The sequence below is a fragment of the Prenolepis imparis genome, unplaced genomic scaffold, assembly GCF_030444845.1.
Source record: "Prenolepis imparis isolate NDT839.2.m4 unplaced genomic scaffold, iyPreImpa1.0 SCAF_4, whole genome shotgun sequence".
NCBI classification, from domain to species: domain Eukaryota; kingdom Metazoa; phylum Arthropoda; class Insecta; order Hymenoptera; family Formicidae; genus Prenolepis; species Prenolepis imparis.
The window spans coordinates 7,716,177-7,731,531 of NW_028141162.1; the positions used below are offsets into that span (position 1 = coordinate 7,716,177).

General features: G+C 35.5%; 1 long non-coding RNA gene across 1 annotated transcript in view; it reads right to left on the reverse strand.

The window, feature by feature from the left end:
* Positions 1–15,355, reverse strand: part of LOC145934869 (uncharacterized) — a 103,558-nt gene that overhangs the window by 31,348 nt on the left and 56,855 nt on the right. The window lies entirely within an intron of this gene.

Genomic DNA, 15,355 nt, shown 5'->3' on the forward strand with positions numbered 1-15,355 from the left:
CGCAAATGAAATTCAAGCTTTACGAATGTTCAAAGTTCTTCCGTTCTAGCGAAACAGCAGTTCCGATAAAGTTATGAGAACCACGCGGTTGTGGGAAAAATCGTACACAATCCAGTCTATAATCCATATGTTTGTCAGACTCTCTCGATGCGTGCAATAAAACGGAGAAACACGACGTAGGTCTTTGACCGGAAAAAAAATACGAGAGAATTGTCCGTGAAGGAAGAGAGAAATGACAGTTTTCTTATCATTTAATTCAATTTGCAGAAAGACCCCGTCGTCCCGTTATTCCAGGTGCGACTCGTTCGCATGCAATAGTCAGCTTGTCGCAAATTCCGAAAATGTGTCGGTGCGCGGGTTGTCGCCGCGGGCGATTCGCAAATCTCACAGTTCATACGCGAAACAGCCACTGGGAATTTCGCGGTGAGAATAGCGCGAAATTTCACTCGTCGCGGTACGGCGAGACTTGCTCAAGTCAATCGAGAAGCCGACTAGTGTCGATACCGTCGCAGTGGTAACAGTCGTTTCCTCTTGTTTACTTTACACTGTAGAGTCTACTACTGTAGAGACAGTTTACACGCGTACATTTACATTGGATTACACGCATTATCTACAGCAAGCGAATAGCCCAATGTGTGCCCAATTTGAATGAAATTAGCGAGAGCCTCGATGATATTTTAAATCATTAAATTAAATGAGACATCAATAGAATTAACAGATTCTCTTAACGATGTCAGTAACGAAATAAATTTCAATCATTTCTCTAACTTGCAATTTTTCAATTTTACTTAATTTCTATCATTTATAATAAAATAATTACACAAGGTGATGCTTTATCATGGGATGATTATCTTATTTGACAAAATACACATATTTCACCATTGTATTGATAGGAAAGTTTTTTTTCTCCCTCTTTCTCTCTCTAATAGAAGAAATAAGATTGCTTGCCAAGAAAATTGTTGCAATTATTTTAAAAATTTTTGAAATCTTTAGAGAAAAAATTTTTATTATAAAAAGATTTTAAAAAATAGAATCCTTTCTAAAAAAAAAAGCATGTTAAGTCGATTCTCACAAGTATTGTTGCATCTTTTCCGCGATGCTGATTGATTGTTTCGATTCGCATTGTGCGTTATATTCGTAGCATCGAGAGGCTATCATCGCGAGGAAAACGCGAGAGAAATTGTCAAAAATATTAATTAAATATTATTTAAAACATATTATTTAATTTAATTTAATTTTGAACAAACTGTTAAACTACTATTTCTCGCGATGACAGCCTCTCGATACTATACGAATATAACGCACAACGCGAATCGAGACAGTCAATCAGCATCGCGGAAAAGAGGCAACAATACTTGCGAGAATCGACTTAACATGCCTGTTTTAGAAAGGTATGTTATAATACTTTAAACTCGATTAATATTTTTGACAGTTATCAGCTGATTTCTGTCAAAAAATATTATTCGAGTTTAAAGTATTATAACATATTTGTAACATTATTATTTTAATTTTTATAACATATTTTTATTTTAAAATTTAATTAGCAAATTAACACTTTAATCAGCTAACTGTCAAAAAATATTAATTAAGTTTAAACAAACTTTATATAAAAATATCATTCTTTTTTATATAAAATCCAGGAATGGCGCGCGCTTGTGTTGTTCTAGTTCTAGTACATTCAAAAAAGAATAGTAGGAGAGAAAGTCATTTATTTTACGATTCAATTAATTATTCATTTAAAAGTTGAATTAAATGTAACAATCTGGACTCGGTAAACCAATACAAACATTGCCAAACCATAAGCTTTTGGATTCGCTCCCGTTAATTAATTTGTACTCATGATCGTCGCTCGGACTGCCAAAATGCTCGGACGTTTAAAATTCTATTTGCGCAGCTGAGACGCGTTTGCAGAAACATATATACAGAGCGCTGAAGGACGGTCGCTGAGAAATCCCAAGAACGTGTCGCGGTCGAGATCGCCTACGGGCGACGAACCTCAATGTCGGTAAATCTCACTGCTCTCATACGGTACGAAACAACCGTCCACGGAATCCTGGCGATGGTGAGCGCGGGAGTGCGAAATTTCGGTCGCCGCGACGTGATGCGCATAAAAAGGAGCCCCGCGACACCCTTAGCACCCGGGTTCGAGAGAGTGAGCGAGGAGCAACAACCCCGGGGTTCTCGCCGGGTCTTGGTTGCATGGTGAATATTTATTTCGCCGCGGGTGAAAAGCGAGCGACGTGGAGGAAAACACCGCGTAAATTACAAAGTCAACGGGCGCGAGATCCGTCTTTCTTGCCTCCTTCTTTCGAGGAGTGACGTTACTGGAAACCGTCACGATGCAACCAGACCAGGGTTGCACGAGTTGACAACTTTAACCACATGCGGTAAATTACCTGCAGGTTGCTGATACGGCTGGCGAATTGTATTTCCGCGGGTTTCTATATGTCCCGTATAAATTTTATTTTTTAATAAAACCATTGGAGAACACAACATATATTTATAAGCGGATAATTTTACGAAAAATTAAAAATTACAGTAGCTAAAAGAACGCGAATGAAAAACGTACAGAGTAATTATTTTTTTATAGCTAGTTTTTACATAGAGAACTCCAATAAAGTTTCAGGTTTCATGCTGCAATATTATTCCGAGATTCTTAATTGAATTGATTGTAATAGCGTGTTATATATAAGAGAATTAAAATTCAACACTGATGAGTGTCGAACTTGAGCTATTATTGATTATATCCGTGTTGGCAAGCTCTCGAAGACATAGGGTATATGCGTGGGATATTGAGCAAACCGTGCTTCGCGAATAATTCCAGTAAATACTAGTAGTTTGATCTCCTCGAAATACACACTCCAACAAGTTTGATTAAGTTAAATTTGCCGCCACTTACGTCTTACCGCTATTTAGAGGCTTCATTCATTCTAAATATTTCGCCGACAATTCTCCCCATCTACCCGAATTCTATTCACCCAATGCACATTCAATTCGTTTGCGCGCAATTTAAAAACAAATATTTCATCAACATACAAGTTATTCCAGTCGCGTGCTTCATCAAGTCATGATGAAATACCCATCTACACGCAAATATTTGAATTTTGCGCAATAAATACCTGTTATTTTATATATATATATATATATATATATATATATACACATATACCTGTTATTTTATATACATATATATATGTTATCGCGCGTATATCGTATTTAACGTGATCGTTTCCACGTTCGAACTATCGCGTAGCGACTATATATCACACCGCCACTCTCTTTCGTGTTATATAACGTCGATGTTTTTAAAATAAAACCGTGTCGGCCTATTTATCGGCTGGCAGTCGATAAACCGATGCAATTCGGAACGGAAAAAACCATATGGGATGCCTTTTTAACACGACGCACAGAAGGTACGGAAGGAAAACCGGCTCGTAGCGTGCGACATATCGTATTCAAAAAATATGACAGCGAATCGAAATTCCAGCATGTGCTCTCACTCTCGCGAAATTTTTCCGGGCTCTCGCCCAGGAACGAGAGCCGAAACTTTTTGATTTAACATCACCTCGCGTACTTACTGATGAGCTGGCGAGCATCCAGTCGCTTGAATGCTTTCTGGAGCATCTTGTCGCTATTGTGCTAGCCTGGAAGCAATCTCAATAGCTTTATATCATTTCTCTCGGCGAGACTCTCACTAAGGTTTTCGGAATTTTGTCGAGATTACTCGCACATTATTTGACACACCAAATATATTGTTCGAGAAGAGAAGAATTCCCCTTTGAAAGAAAAACGGCATTATTTTTAGCGTAACGGAAGAAAGTAAAGCGAGAGTATATACCAAAGTTTCACGATCACGGGAAATAAAATTAGCGCGTGGCTTTGTGTTAGACGTGCGGAGAAATCGGACGCGCTCGGTTTAACACATACGAGGGACAGTATCTTTTGTATTGATTCCAAACTATAGTCCACAATGAGAAAGGTCCTTTAATTGAGGGATTATTTACTTATCCGTTCTCCTATAGTTTTCTTTTTTTTTTTTTTTTTTTTTATCTGAACCTTGGAAATCTCGCGGTGTTCCATGGAAAATGCTTTGCGAAAAAAGATAATTGTTTAAAATTTTCTTCGTAAACAAAATGTGTGTCCAACAATATTTTTTATATAAAAATATCATCCATTATGAGAAAATAAAACAATCCACTAGCGATACAACTGACTTGTTGTATGTGAATAACAAAATATTTAATGTTAAACGTTTAAAAATGCAAAAGCAAGACTTTATTTCAACATTTACGTCAAGAAAATGTATCGACTAATCAAAAAATATATAAATTTAATCAATATATTTTATCAACTTAACGTAACTTGAAATTTCAGTAACAACGTAGTAAAATAAGTATCCATCTATTGAGAGAACTTGTTCTTTCCGTCTCAGCCTCAGGCTGAAAAGTTTCAAGCATGAAACCCCTTCGCGTTTCGTAGGAGCGAAAGATCGCGCAATGTAGCGAATTTTTTGCTCTCTCGCCGCATTTACGTTTAAAAGGTCCGAGGGTTTCCAATTTCCATGCTTTTTGTCTGTCTAACCCGCACCCCGAATATCCCGGGCGATCCAACTTTAAGCGATCCATCCGAACGATCGACCGGGCTACGTTATATACATATGGATTCCGATTGTAGGGCAACGGATGATAAACGACGCCGTAATGTCCCCGGCAGGCCAGGTCGTGGCCACTGCTCACTGGATGTCGGACGTTTCGCTACGTTCTTTAATTTAATCCAACCGGCGCCATTATATTACGCTTACAATATATCGCGTCTTATTAAAAGCCGCGCTGCTGGTGGTCGGACGAATTTCCCTGCCTGGGTGTTTCTGACAAGACAGAAATGTATGGAGTTACGCCCGCGTATCTTTGCATCATTCCTTACAGTGCACTTTCTCTCTATGGTTGTTAAAAAGATATTCTTATAATCTTTGGATAATTATGTTGTTGATTTCTCTATTTTGATTTCTCTAAAAATCTTTTTATAAATATTAATTTTATAAAGATTAAATAGAATTTAATTATAATGTATGTTCATGAAAAAAAGCTTTATGAAAATCAATACTGTAATGAAAAACAATTATGTGATGTATTTATGTTTATAAAAATTATCATAATATATAAATCGTAATTTTGCATGAAACAGTGACGCCAATTATTTTTGAATATCATTAAATAAATATTTGCAATTTTGACGTTTTATATATTGGTGTCTATAAAACATATACGGTGTCCAAAAAAGCTGCAATGAAAACATAAAGTAGTGTATGAAATGTGTTATCCAAATGGCCGATAAATATTACGATAATGATTTATGGTCGCGAAGAAATTTATATGTCGATTAATTCAATCATCAATTGATAAAATAATTAAAGAGATTGAGAGAAATTAATAGCCCTATATTTCTAACGTACCATTTAAATATAACGAACTCATTCTGAAAATGTCTAATCAACGTAACTTCGCTCTGTTTTTTATGAAGGCCCCCGAGCTCTTTTACCGGACGAAACTAAGCAACGCCTCTTTATTTCGCCGCCGCCACGTAGATAAGACCGCCGCGAAATAACGGCCCTTTATTATATACGGTAATAGGCGAAGTTCAAGCCCGGAACTTAACCGCGATGTACATTTTCCTGGGGATAAGATGTTTCCTTTTACTCTCTACCCACCATAGCGACAACCCTTAGTTAGGAATGGATGGTGACTTCTCGAAGCTTCAAAATAATAACTTCTAAAAATTCTCAGCAGCAGTGTAATCGAACAATCGTATCAAATCAGATGTAATATAACTTGAGAAACTTAAAAAAAAAGATTTATATTTATATATTCTATACATTTTTTACAAATATATTACTTGTAAATATAAAATAAAATATAAAGTTATTTTGATGGTTGATCTCTAAATCTCTAAAGTTTTATTAGTTTCTATATAAATCCATTTTAGTGCTCGTCTTTTCGTCATCATCTCAATCCTCAGTTACAAAAATGTTTCTACGACGCGTATGTTACTCTATCCGGATTCGACGAACACATTTACAAACATCCTTTGCCTCACAGACACGACCCGGACGCAACACAAATCCAGTCCGATTTAAGGCAGGGATTTACGTAGATTACCGTTTTCCGCATTGAATCGTGGGATCAAATCGAAAAAAGGACCATAAGGGTATACGCCGATCTCGACTCGGAAAGAGGTAAGTGCCTCCGCACGCTGATAGAATAACTAAGGGTACGTGCCGTCAACCGGAACATAATGGCGAACGCGAGCGGATATCACCGCATATTCCATGCGACTAGAATTCCAGAATGATATGATGATTCGATCTTTCTCTCCCTCAGTCAGTGTCAATAACCTGGGAAATTCTCTTCTTATTGAACTTTTAATTTTGCATGTGTATGTGTGTGTGAATCGAAAAATACTTATTTTATAAATATACCTTCGATACGTATATGTGTGTGTGTGTGTGTTTCTTTTTTTTATCTTATCTCTTCTTCATTACATTTCCATGATACGTGATACAATTAATAGCAATATTAATATTAAGATAGATTAGTAGCGATAAAATATATATAATTCAAAATAAATGTGATAAAATATCGTATAAATTCTCTATTCCTGTCACGAGTTATTTTATCGTTCTTATTCGCGCGCAACAAGATGCAAGGGGACTGACCTAGAACATGTAAACTCTATTCTACTCCCTGTGTCTTCTTTTCTTCTTTTCTTCGTTTCCGTTTTCGTGTTCGCCTTCCAGCCCGTAGCTTCGAATTCCGCGTGTTGCTCTCGCGCTCTCGGAGAAAAATTCTACCGGGTAAACACACAATATAAAATCTCGGAGAAAAATCGGCTCGAAAAGCGTCGGGATGTCTCACCGCGCGCGGGACACGTTCTTCAAATAGAATCAACCCGGATAGACGACACCGTTCTCTCGCCGCGAACACGCTCGAGCCAGCTTTGCGGTTCTACGGACAAGCAGTGTCGGTTATGCGGCACAAGTCCCATGCGATCGATTGATCGATCGATTGATCGATCGTAAGCCTATTATAAACTGCCGATGTATAACTAGGTAGCCGCTTATTCGAGACATAATGACCATACGGTATGTATATTACTTGTGTCGTTGACTCGTTGTACATAACTAACTAATACATCAACTAGAGATTTATATACTTTTTTATGTCAGGCTGCTTCGTCAATCATCCGAGTTGAACAGACGATGACATAGTTTTTATTGTTAGCGACGATAGAATATTCATCAAGATGATTATTACAAAAACGGATGTTTTGAACTGACAAAGACAGATAACACAGTGCTAATTATTATTAATAAATATTTTAGATTAAAGATTAAATAAGAGTATTTTATTAATAAAAGTGATGAACAATATAAGCAATGTTGCTATATTCAATTTCCTATTTAAAGTTAAACATTACATATAGGTCAGCATTGGAGAGTTTGAAAATAAAATTAAACGATGATAACTCAAATACTCAATCAATAATAATTTTTTTGCTATACATCAGTCAACATTTGATTTTTGCAAGTAAATAAATAGAGCAATCGGTAAATGAAAAGAAAAATTTACACCACATAATTTCTGTCAGAAAATGAAAATTTAGCAGAAAGCGATAACTAATTTACATAAATAATGTTTTGATCAAAATAAGAGGTAAATTTTATTCTTCAAATATAAATTAGTTAGACTTTATATACGACAATAAAATTCCATTCAAAATTTTATTTCATACAAAATTAATTAAATTAAAATACAAGGTACAGAATTATAAAGTTAAATTATATTAGACAATTTCTATTAGAAAATGTCAAATCTTTCAGAATGTCAATGAAATAATTGTCACCTGACAAAAAAAATTTGATCTAGTCAAATTATTGGGCCAATTATCCTCTATTTAACATGGCGATAACGGGATTATTTTTAATGGACATTAGATTTTATATCTGCATATATCAATCATTACATTTACAGATACGATTATGAAAAGCGCTCCGAATATCCATCGAAGTAAACATTTTTATTGTTGCAGTTTTAATTATATCGCGCATTGTTTCGATTTTAGAAATTATGCATCTCACAATCGAGTATCACGATTATTGTTAATTTATTTATTCATCGCGTATGCTCGCGAATTTTAAACCACGATTTATATTCTGATTTAATTGTTGGTTCACATTGAAGCTTTGCCTAGTTTCATTTATATGTCAAATATTTCTTTAGAAAGTCTAGCAAAATTTGCCACTATTCTAAATATTCTTTTCTACAATAAAGAGAATTGATAAATTTATTAATGATCCTCTTTGGAATAATTGTACATGCGTTACATCAAGCTTAATAAGTTGAATTGCAAGTCAATCATTATTAAATTTGTGATATAATTAATTATTGTTTCTAGTAAATTCAGTATTATATGCATTTAAGCACAGCGGATCCTGACGTTGATAATGGGGGAGGGGGGGGGGGGTTGCAAAATTATTTTATTTAATATTTTTGGTTTCATGATTAGCTTTTATTCCAGGATCAACGACGTCGATAGCTCTTTAATGTTTGTTTTTCTTTATTTATATTTTTTAAACAAATTCAGCAAAACTGTTTCTTTTAATTTGCAAGAGGGGGGGGTTAATCCCCCCTCCCAGGATCCGCCAGTGTATATATATATATATATATATATATATATATTATATATATATTATATATATTATATAGATATAAAGAATTTCTCGCCTAATTATTTTCATGCAACGAAATTATCTCTACATTTCGTCCTATGTCTGACTTAATCTACACTTAACTCCTTGAATGCGTAATGAGTATAATTTCCAGTGTATCTTATACATACATATTGTATATATTAAATAGATATAAAGAATGTCGCCTAATTATTTTCGTGCAACGAAATTATCTCATCATTTCGTCCTATGTCTGACTTAATCTACACTTAACTCCTTGAATGCGTAATGAGTATAATTTACAGTGTATCTTATACATACATATTGTATATATTATATAGATATAAAGAATTTCGCCTAATTATTTTCGTGACGCGAAATTATCTCATCATTTCGTCCTATGTCTGACTTAATCTAAACTTAACTCCTTGAATGCGTAATGAGTATAATTTCCAGTGTATCTTATACATACATATTGTATATATTATATAGATATAAAGAATTTTGCCTAATTATTTTCGTGCAACAAAATTATCTCATCATTTCGTCGTATGTCTGACTTAATCTAAACTTAACTCCTTGAATGCGTGATGAGTATAATTTACAGTGTATCTTATACTTATATATATATATATATATAAAATATATATATAAAATATATATATATAAAAGTATAAGATACACTGTAAATTATACTCATTACACATTCAAGGAGTTAAGTTTAGATTAAGTCAGACATAGGATGAAATAATGAGATAATTTCATGCACGAAAATAATTAGGCGAAATTCTTTATATATATATGTAATATATACAATATGTATGTATAAAATACACTGTAAATTATACTCATTACGCATTCAAGGAGTTAAGTTTAGATTAAGTCAGACATAGGATGAAATGATGAGATAATTTCATGCACGAAAATAATTAGGCAAAATTCTTTATATATATATATATATATATATATATATATATATATAATATATATACAATATGTATGTATAAGATACACTGTAAATTATACTCATTACGCATTCAAGGAGTTAAGTGTAGATTAAGTCAGACATAGGACTAAATGATGAGATAATTTTGTTGTACGAAAATAATTAGGCGAAATTCTTTGTATCTATATAATATATATTATATAGATATAATATATATTATATATATATTATATAGATACAAAGAATTTCACCTAATTATTTTCGTGCAATGAAATTATCTCATCATTTCGTCCTATGTCTGACTTAATCTACACTTAACTCCTTGAATGCGTAATGAGTATAATTTACAGTGTATCTTATACTTATATATATACACTAGCGGATCCTGACGTCGATAGCTCTTTAATGTTTGTTTTTCTTTATTTATATTTTATAAACAATTTCAGCAAAACTGTTTCTTTTAATTTGCAAAGAGGGGGGGTTTAACCCCCTCCCCCCCAAGAATCCGCCAGTGCATTTAAGACATTTTTGTGTAATAATTGATATAATTTTATGTAATAATAGATATTTTATATTATATTTGAAATTATATTTTGTATTCTATTATGTAAACCTTGTTATAAAATATTTTAAATTAAATTTTAAAAAATTGTATTAAACTAAAAGGTAATCAAAATTTATGATCAAAGTTTGACTCCTTTGATGGTATCTTCACTTTAACGAAGACATTTGCCAAATGAGAAGATACTCGTAAATACTCTAATGAACGTTAAAGTTACGCTGACAATAACATAGTTATCAGTAAAGGCACCCATGCCTTACAAAGTCAAAAGACCTGGAAAAGATATTTTGATCCTCCGGATTGTGGAAGTTGGAACAATGGATCGATTAATTAAAAAAAAATCTTTAACAAAAATTTAAAAAAGTAAGGATATAGAAAGATAATCATTTGCAGTGTTCAAATTTTTTCAATGTTACTTATTCTCGAAAAAAATGACGATGGATGATCATTCTGGATCTGTACATGTACAGAATTTAGGATTATATTTAATTTCATAATAATACTTGAGAGAGAGAGGGAGAGACTTCATTATCGCTTATTCTCACTTTTATATCTTAAACAAGAAGATTGACGAAGACACAGGTATCTTAATATCCGCGAGTTTTTTTACGCAGTGTTAATTAACCAACAAACAGTCCACAGTTTAACTTACAATTACCAAGATAATCTCCGGTCAGATTCAAGTCAAGGTTGTGATATCGAGCGTATCGTGAACCTAATTATCCGACGAAAAATGCCTCCATCCCCAAGGAAAAAGCTCCGAATCTTAGCGGTCTGATGGAGAAGCGGCTCGATAGCGCAAGTTTGTTAGCTCCAACCACTGTTCTGACCAAGTATCTTTCGCGAACTTCTTTCAAGGACCGCCCGGTCTTATCACGATCGCGCCGCGGAATTACCGCGCGGATCTCTGTAGTGTGCACGTCGCCCGGGACGATATACGCGTCGGTGTCTTGAATTTAAATTGAACGCGTCACGTACACGCGGTTGCTCGTGCATACCTATCTACCTCCCGACATGAGGACTGTGCATCGCGTGCAGGGACTCTCGATACATGCGCACTCTCGTTGTCGTCGTCATCTTCAGAGCCGGGGGTGCAACCCGCGTTGGCTGGCGTATTTTTTCCTGATTTTTTCTTCTTTTTTAAGCAGCTCGCTCTCTCGTCGACGAGGAGCGCGATCAATGATGGTTTTCGCTCGTGACTTTTCCTCCCCTCGTTTCGTTTTGGCCCGCGCGTTTTGTCACAATGGATGGAGACTGCGGATTACGTTCTGCGACATTCGGCGGAAGCGGGTGTGTATCAGTTTGTGCACGACGCTGATAAGAAAAATGAATGATCTATCGCGAGAACATATACGGTAACCCTTGCGAAACGATTCACGAGGATTTCGTTTCAGTGCCAATGGTTTGAAACGGATCGAGTCACTTGGGAATTTTGAGCGATGTAAATATTCAATGGAACATGCAAATGATAATGGATGCGCATCTATTATATTGAAAAAAATTGTACAGTTTTTGTTTCCATAACGACGGCAGTAAAGTAATAATAATGTTATAGAATATCAATTAAAATGCCGATAAAAAATATTGTTATAAGAAACTGATACATTGAGCTACGTAAATAATCAAGAAAATGAGTATTTTTAATAAAATCTTTTACTTCGATGTTTTTTATTTACAATTCGCTTTTAATCGACAAACAAATATCAAAGATGCTATCTGCAAGAATAATAATTTCTTTCTTTCTAAAGACATTGAATCCTATCATGACTTGTTTTTACTTAACTTAAAAGCATCCTTGCGAAATTGATATTGTATTTATTTAAATTTTTTTTTTTTTAATCATCTTTAATTCAGCTGACTCTGGTGCATTATGGCATGTGAGAAATTTTAAAGATATAGTGTTGTAGAATGTGCAATCACACTTGCCGCCATATAAATAATTAGTTATATACCTACATAAGGAAGGAAATATGTATTTCTTCTAAATTAGGTCATTACACGAATGCACGCCCGAATTCCTTGATAGACAAACTTGCGGTCGACCTTGCGGTTTTCATACGTGCTCTATATCTAGTCTTGGTTTAGCTACTGGCACGTACGTGGACATACCAACAAGATATTTCGTCCCAGACAAAAACCTTTGAATGTCGATTTATTTGCGCGATATACAATATATTCCTCGCGCGTTCCTCGTTCTGCGAAAAATAGAAAGATTTCCGAGCAAGTAAGAGAGTAATCAGAGATATACATAATATTTCGCACGTCCCTAGAGTGTGCAAAATCTGTCCAAGATTAACCGAGACCATATTGCACTGCGATATGTAGACATCTCCGAGATATTCCATTAACATTCCCCGAGAGCGACCAAAATCATCCTTAAATGTCCCAGATGGCCCGATGTGATAGCTGCAGAATACAACTGACACACTATGGTGGTGAGAAACTCGCGCTACGTTCGCGTGTAGAATTCACCCTCGTATTTTGCAATAATTAAGGATCTACGTGCGCAAAAAAACAAATATAATTTCAATTATAATGTTGTTTGATTCATGAGAAGTACCTATAAAAATTTGATTTGATTTTACTTTATTCTTTTATAAAATATAATCATATAACACATTTATCTCTCGCGAATCAAATAAAAAGATATTTAAAGTAACGTGACAAAATTTATGATAATGAAACATGATGGCTTATCTTTCTCGATTAAGCAAACAGATAAAAATTATAAGTAAGCCTCGATCGACGAATGGCTTAATAATTCTACGTCATTGACGAAGAGGCAACTGAAGCATTAGAGTCGCTCGCATTAGGGGCCGCATTAGAATCGACGATAATGGTTCGGAATCGGCGGCAAGAGGCTCTGTCTGCAACTCGTAGCCGGCAGACGCTCCCTTGATGGGCCCACTTCGACCATCGCTATCCATAATTTGGTGAAGAGCCGAGTTAAAGAGGGAGAGAGAGAGAGAGAGAGAGAGAGAGAGAGAGAGAGAGAGAGAGAGAGAGAGAGAGAGAGAGAGAGAGAGAGAGAGAGAGAACAGCGTGACTGTTCGGAACATTCACGGAATCTGGAACACACACGGACGTACGCTGTCTATTGATCTCTCTTTACGACCGCGCCATCGTGACTGACCAGTCTATCTTGCAGGGACCCTTGATCAGAAGTCCGTGCGAAAGTTACGGAGGGACGATCGTACATCGCCGCGTTGTCGGTCAGTCATATCCTTGGAATTCGGAAATGTGGGGTAAATGCCTATTGAACTGGACGGACAGCGCAACATCGCCGTGAATTCCAAACTGATTGGCATTCCGTACTGTACCGGCGAGGTCCTTTGCTAGGGACGCGAAAATTGCATCTTAAAGTCTTACGACGGTCCTTCTCCCTCATCGGGCGAAGAGGTCTGTCCGGATCGATTGAAATTTACGCGCTTTGCGTCCAATCCAAATTTTTATTCCTCTGCTTGCGAGTATCGGTTTTTACGCGGTTTTTACGGTATAACGCGCGCGAATGATGTAATGACATGCAATGTCTGTAGATTTAAATATCGCGAGTGTTTGCAAGTTCGGACGAGTTGGTTTGGTTATCACGTGTCAGATAATAAATCCTTATGAACGTTTTTTAAAGTTCACGTGCGTGGAAATGTAACCATCGATCTGTCCGTATGGTCGTGCTTTTGTCAACGATAAGCTCACCATTGACAACAATCGAGCCGTGTGAGCTGCAAAAGCCGTACACAAATTCACAAGAAAATCTGTCGTAAAGCTATCATATTTTTTTATTTAAGTTTGTCTGCTATCGTATAATTATGCATATAATTGTGAAAATTTATATTATATTTATATATATAACGTAAAAAATTAACATAAACGAGATGTAAAGAGATACGCAGTAATATAAAAATATTAAAATTTATCAAGATGTACTTTTTTACAATTTCAAAAAGCCTATGAAGATAAAATAATTAATTTAAAGCTCGACGATATAATATTTCAGTATATAAAAATTATTTTCACGTTATTATTGCAGGTGAATTTTAAAGCGAAATACATTTTTGCCTTAAATAATAGAAATTCAAAAACACATTTAATATATACTGAATTTAATATAAACTGAAAAATTATATCGTGTAGCTTTAAATTAACTATTTTTCTAATCGACTAGATCGATCTATCTCTTTAGGGATGGTAAAACATACTTTAATCACGATCAATTTAAAAGCATAATTAAAATAATGGCTCGACGGAACAAAGCAATGAAATTATTTGCGAGATATGAGAGGAAACGGTTGAAGTAGAAAGGTGGTACATCCACTTGAAGTCGATGACAATATTCACAACACGTCGCGGCACGCGCTATAATGCGCTCTTACCTCTGACAAAGCGAATGCTAATCAAGTAGTACTACTCTGCGGAGTTCTGCACGCATTAAAATTCATGGCAAATCGATATAACAATTAATCTTAGCACGCGCGCTGCATCGAATCGAACGTAGGTCGCTAATCGATACCTAATAGAAGATGATCAAGATACAAGACTCGGCGTTAAAGATCAGGATACGTGTTTTCGCGACAAGGATTGCCTCGTCGATTGCTTCATAAATTTTATCCCACGTCTGAGGGATCGTTTCATTGTTTATATGTAGATCCTTACGAAAATTTATAATCCATGGAAGAGCGTTTCTCGCGCCCCTGGTATAAGGACTCTCGACGGAACCATTACGGAAATTCACTCTCGGAGATGAATTCTCTCGTAATTCGCCAGTCAATGTATATATATTATAAAGAGATCGCGAAACGGTTAATTTTCCCCTCGAACACAGTATGAGAATATCCTCGGAATTCTTGGCGTATTCTCGGAATGTTGAAGACGCGCGGGATATGCCTATTGATCTTTCCGCAGTGGATTTCCGAAGTAGTCGGTGACACGTGACTGCAGTCGGTACGCCGAACACGACTGAACAGATCGTGTCGGGTCCTTAACACGATAATTCCGTTCCGCTTTCAGCCCGTCTGTTCAATGTGGCGTCCGGAGTACGAATACGACATCGTGTCTATTTCTTTATCTAAGATTGCTGCAAAGTCAGGAAAAGGCGAAGACGGTTGAAACCGATCGTCGAATACAT